This window comes from Narcine bancroftii, chromosome 6 (assembly GCF_036971445.1).
Source record: "Narcine bancroftii isolate sNarBan1 chromosome 6, sNarBan1.hap1, whole genome shotgun sequence".
NCBI classification, from domain to species: domain Eukaryota; kingdom Metazoa; phylum Chordata; class Chondrichthyes; order Torpediniformes; family Narcinidae; genus Narcine; species Narcine bancroftii.
In genome coordinates this window covers 35,337,460-35,342,757 of record NC_091474.1, presented here as the reverse complement: position 1 = coordinate 35,342,757, position 5,298 = coordinate 35,337,460, and positions in this window count along the sequence as shown.

The following is a 5,298-nucleotide window of genomic DNA, read 5'->3' as shown; positions in this document are numbered from 1 at the left end:
TGGGGTTAGGGTTAGGGTTGGGGTTAGGGTTAGGGTTAGGGTTGGGGTGGGGGTTAGGGTTAGGGATGAGGTGGCGGTGGCGGTTAGGGTTAGGGTTAGGGTTAGGATAAGACTCAGGGTTGTGGCTGGTGTTGACGGCAAGCTGATTCTTCGGCTTCAGGTGAGGGCCTGGGCTCGATTTGGCATTAGGGACAGGATTTGGGCAGGCAGCAGCGTATCGGTCAGGTTTAGAGGTCAGGCAAGGGTGAGAGTTGGGATTTGGATTCGTCAAGCTCCGGCGAGCTTGGTTCACGAGTTGCCCGGCCCTTCTGCTTAACTAATTGCCTTTCGTAGGTCAGCTTGGTTTACGAGTTGCCCACCGAAAGCTTGATTCATGAGTTGCCTGTCCGTCTGGTTCACGAGTTGCCCCAGGTCTGCTTGCTTCACTAATTGCTCCACGTCCATTTGGTTGACGAGTTGCCCGGCACTTCTGCTTAACTAATTGCCGTTCGTAGGTCAGCTTGGTTTACGGGTTGCCCCACGTCTGCTTGGTTCACGAGTTGCCTGTCCGACTGGTTCACGAGTTGCCCCAGGTCTGCCTGGTTCACGAATTGCCCCACGTCCGTTTGGTTCATGAGTTGCCCAGTCCTTCTGGTGCATTGCCGTTCGTAGGTCAGCTTGGTTTACGAGTTGCTCCACGAAAGCTTGATTCACGAGTTCCCTGGCCGTCTGGTTCACGAGTTGCCCCAGGTCTGCTTGCTTCACTAATTGCTCCACGTCCATTTGGTTGACGAGTTGCCCGGCACTTCTGCTTAACTAATTGCCGTTCGTAGGTCAGCTTGGTTTACGGGTTGCCCCACGAAAGCTTGATTCACGAGTTGCCTGTCCGTCTGGTTCACGAGTTGCCCCACGTCTGCCTGGTTCACGAATTGCCCACGTCCGTTTGGTTCATGAGTTGCCCAGTCCTTCTGGTGCATTGCCGTTCGTAGGTCAGCTTGGTTTACGAGTTGCTCCACGAAAGCTTGATTCACGAGTTCCCTGGCTGTCTGGTTCACGAGTTGCCCAGGTCTGCTTGCTTCACTAATTGCTCCACGTCCATTTGGTTGACGAGTTGCCCGGCACTTCTGCTTAACTAATTGCCGTTCGTAGGTCAGCTTGGTTTACGAGTTGCCCCACGAAAGCTTGATTCACGAGTTGACTGTCCGTCTGGTTCACGAGTTGCCCCACGTCTGCCTGGTTCACGAATTGCCCCACGTCCATTTGATTCATGAGTTGCCCAGTCCTTCTGGTGAATTGCCGTTCGTACGTCAGCTTGGTTTACGAGTTGCTCCACGAAAGCTTGATTCACGAGTTCCCTGGCCGTCTGGTTCACGAGTTGCCCCACGTCTGCTTGGTTCACGAATTGCCCCACGTCCATTTGGTTGACGAGTTGCCCGGCCCTTCTGCTTAACTAATTGCCGTTCGTAGGTCAGCTTGGTTTACGAATTGCTCCAGGAAAGCTTGATTGACGAGTTCCCTGGCCGTCTGGTTCACGAGTTGCCCCACGTCTGCTTGGTTCACGAGTTGCCTGTCTGACTGGTTCACGAGTTGCCCCAGGTCTGCCTGGTTCACGAATTGCCCCACGTCCGTTTGGTTCATGAGTTGCCCAGTCCTTCTGGTGCATTGCCGTTCGTAGGTCAGCTTGGTTTACGAGTTGCTCCACGAAAGCTTGATTCACGAGTTCCCTGGCCGTCTGGTTCACGAGTTGCCACAGGTCTGCTTGCTTCACTAATTGCTCCACGTCCATTTGGTTGACGAGTTGCCCGGCACTTCTGCTTAACTAATTGCCGTTCGTAGGTCAGCTTGGTTTACGGGTTGCCCCACGAAAGCTTGATTCACGAGTTGCCTGTCCGTCTGGTTCACGAGTTGCCCCACGTCTGCCTGGTTCACGAATTGCCCCACGTCCATTTGGTTCATGAGTTGCCCAGTCCTTCTGGTGCATTGCCGTTCGTAGGTTAGCTTGGTTTACGAGTTGCTCCACGAAAGCTTGATTCACGAGTTCCCTGGCCGTCTGGTTCACGAGTTGCCCCACGTCTGCTTGGTTCACGAGTTGCCCCACGTCCGTTTGGTTGACGAGTTGCCCGGCACTTCTGCTTAACTAATTGCCGTTCGTAGGTCAGCTTGGTTTACGGGTTGCCCCACGAAAGCTTGATTCACGAGTTGCCTGTCCGTCTGGTTCACGAGTTGCCCCACGTCTGCCTGGTTCACGAATTGCCCCACGTCCATTTGGTTCATGAGTTGCCCAGTCCTTCAGGTGCATTGCCGTTCGTACGTCAGCTTGGTTTACGAATTGCTCCAGGAAAGCTTGATTCACGAGTTCCCTGGCCGTCTGATTCACGAGTTGCCCCACGTCTGCTTGGTTCACGAGTTGCCCCACGTTCGTTTGGTTGACGAGTTGCCCGGCCCTTCTGCTTAACTAATTGCCGTTCGTAGGTCAGCTTGGTTTACGAGTTGGCCCACGAAAGCTTGATTCACGAGTTGCCTGTCCGTCTGGTTCACGAGTTGCCCCACGTCTGCCTGGTTCACGAATTACCCGACGTCCATTTGGTTCATGAGTTGCCCAGTCCTTCTGGTGCATTGCCGTTCGTACGTCAGCTTGGTTTACGAATTGCTCCAGGAAAGCTTGATTCACGAGTTCCCTGGCCGTCTGGTTCACGAGTTGCCCCACGTCTGCTTGGTTCACGAGTTGCCGCACGTCTGCTTGGTTTTCGAATTGCCACACGTCCATTTGGTTCATGAGTTGCCCAGTCCTTCTGGTGCATTGCCGTTCGTACGTCAGCTTGGTTTACGAGTTGCTCCACGAAAGCTTGATTCACGAGTTCCCTGGCCGTCTGGTTCACGAGTTGCCCCACGTCTGCTTGGTTCACGAATTGCCCCACGTCCATTTGGTTGACGAGTTGCCCGGCCCTTCTGCTTAACTAATTGCCGTTCGTAGGTCAGCTTGGTTTACGAATTGCTCCAGGAAAGCTTGATTGACGAGTTCCCTGGCCGTCTGGTTCACGAGTTGCCCCAAGTCTGCTTGGTTCACGAGTTGCCTGTGCGACTAGTTCACGAGTTGCCCCAGGTCTGCCTGGTTCACGAATTGCCCCACGTCCGTTTGGTTCATGAGTTGCCCAGTCCTTCTGGTGCATTGCCGTTCGTAGGTCAGCTTGGTTTACGAGTTGCTCCACGAAAGCTTGATTCACGAGTTCCCTGGCCGTCTGGTTCACGAGTTGCCACAGGTCTGCTTGCTTCACTAATTGCTCCACGTCCATTTGGTTGACGAGTTGCCCGGCACTTCTGCTTAACTAATTGCCGTTCGTAGGTCAGCTTGGTTTACGGGTTGCCCCACGAAAGCTTGATTCACGAGTTGCCTGTCCGTCTGGTTCACGAGTTGCCCCACGTCTGCCTGGTTCACGAATTGCCCCACGTCCGTTTGGTTCATGAGTTGCCCAGTCCTTCTGGTGCATTGCCGTTCGTAGGTCAGCTTGGTTTACGAGTTGCTCCACGAAAGCTTGATTCACGAGTTCCCTGGCCGTCTGGTTCACGAGTTGCCACAGGTCTGCTTGCTTCACTAATTGCTCCACGTCCATTTGGTTGACGAGTTGCCCGGCACTTCTGCTTAACTAATTGCCGTTCGTAGGTCAGCTTGGTTTACGGGTTGCCCCACGAAAGCTTGATTCACGAGTTGCCTGTCCGTCTGGTTCACGAGTTGCCCCACGTCTGCCTGGTTCACGAATTGCCCCACGTCCATTTGGTTCATGAGTTGCCCAGTCCTTCTGGTGCATTGCCGTTCGTAGGTTAGCTTGGTTTACGAGTTGCTCCACGAAAGCTTGATTCACGAGTTCCCTGGCCGTCTGGTTCACGAGTTGCCCCACGTCTGCTTGGTTCACGAGTTGCCCCACGTCCGTTTGGTTGACGAGTTGCCCGGCACTTCTGCTTAACTAATTGCCGTTCGTAGGTCAGCTTGGTTTACGGGTTTCCCCACGAAAGCTTGATTCACGAGTTGCCTGTCCGTCTGGTTCACGAGTTGCCCCACGTCTGCCTGGTTCACGAATTGCCCCACGTCCATTTGGTTCATGAGTTGCCCAGTCCTTCTGGTGCATTGCCGTTCGTAGGTTAGCTTGGTTTACGAGTTGCTCCACGAAAGCTTGATTCACGAGTTCCCTGGCCGTCTGGTTCACGAGTTGCCCCACGTCTGCTTGGTTCACGAGTTGCCCCACGTCCGTTTGGTTGACGAGTTGCCCGGCCTTTCTGCTTAACTAATTGCCGTTCGTAGCTGAGTTTGGTTTACGAGTTGTCCGGTATGGTTATTAACGAAGAGACTGGAAGTCGTATGGGGTCGGATCCACGGAGTTCGGCCGACCAGGTCGCTCCCTTTTCGGTAGGACTTCCGGAGCCCGTGCCGCCGATCATCAACTTGCATTTTCTGCACGGGGGGATTGGCGGACTCTCCGGAGATTTCAGGTGCCGTGTTTTGAACTCGGTGACCGGTGGCCAGGGGCCGACCACGACCGCTTCGGGAGAGCTGCGGTGTCTGCCCTCTCCCTGCCGTTAGGTCAGAGAGTCAGCCTCGCCGCCAGTTGAGTCTTGGCACTCAGCTGAACGATTTGCCCTCCGCCCGGTTGAGATTCTGGGTTGCCCGGAAGTCGGATGGGGTCGGATCCGCGGCGTGCGGCCGACCAGGTCGCTCCCTTTTCGGTAGGACCTCCGGATCCAGAGCCGCCGATCATCAACTTGCATTTTCTGCACGGGGGGATTGGCGGACTCTCCGGAGATTTCAGGTGCCGTGTTTTGAACTCGGTGACCGTTGGCCAGGGGCCGACTACGACCGATTCGGGGGAGCTCCGGTGTCTGCCCTCTCCCCTCCGGCGGGGCAGAGAGTGGCCCTTGCCGCAAGTGGAGGCTTGGCACTCTGCTGAACGATTTGCCCTCCACCGGTTTGAGATTCTGGGTTGCCCGGAAGTCGGATGGGGTCGGATCCGCGGCGTGCGGCCGACCAGGTCGCTCCCTTTTCGGTAGGACCTCCGGATCCCGAGCCGCCGATCATCAACTTGCATTTTCTGCACGGGGGGATTGGCGGACTCTCCGGAGATTTCAGGTGCCGTGTTTTGAACTCGGTGACCGGTGGCCAGGGGCCGACTACGACCGATTCGGGGGAGCTCCGGTGTCTGCCCTCTCCCCTCCGGCGGGGCAGAGAGGGGCCCTTGCCGCCAGTGGAGGCTTGGCACTCTGCTGAACGATTTGCCCTCCGCCGGTTTGAGATTCTGGGTTGCCCGGAAGTCCGATGGGGTAGGATCC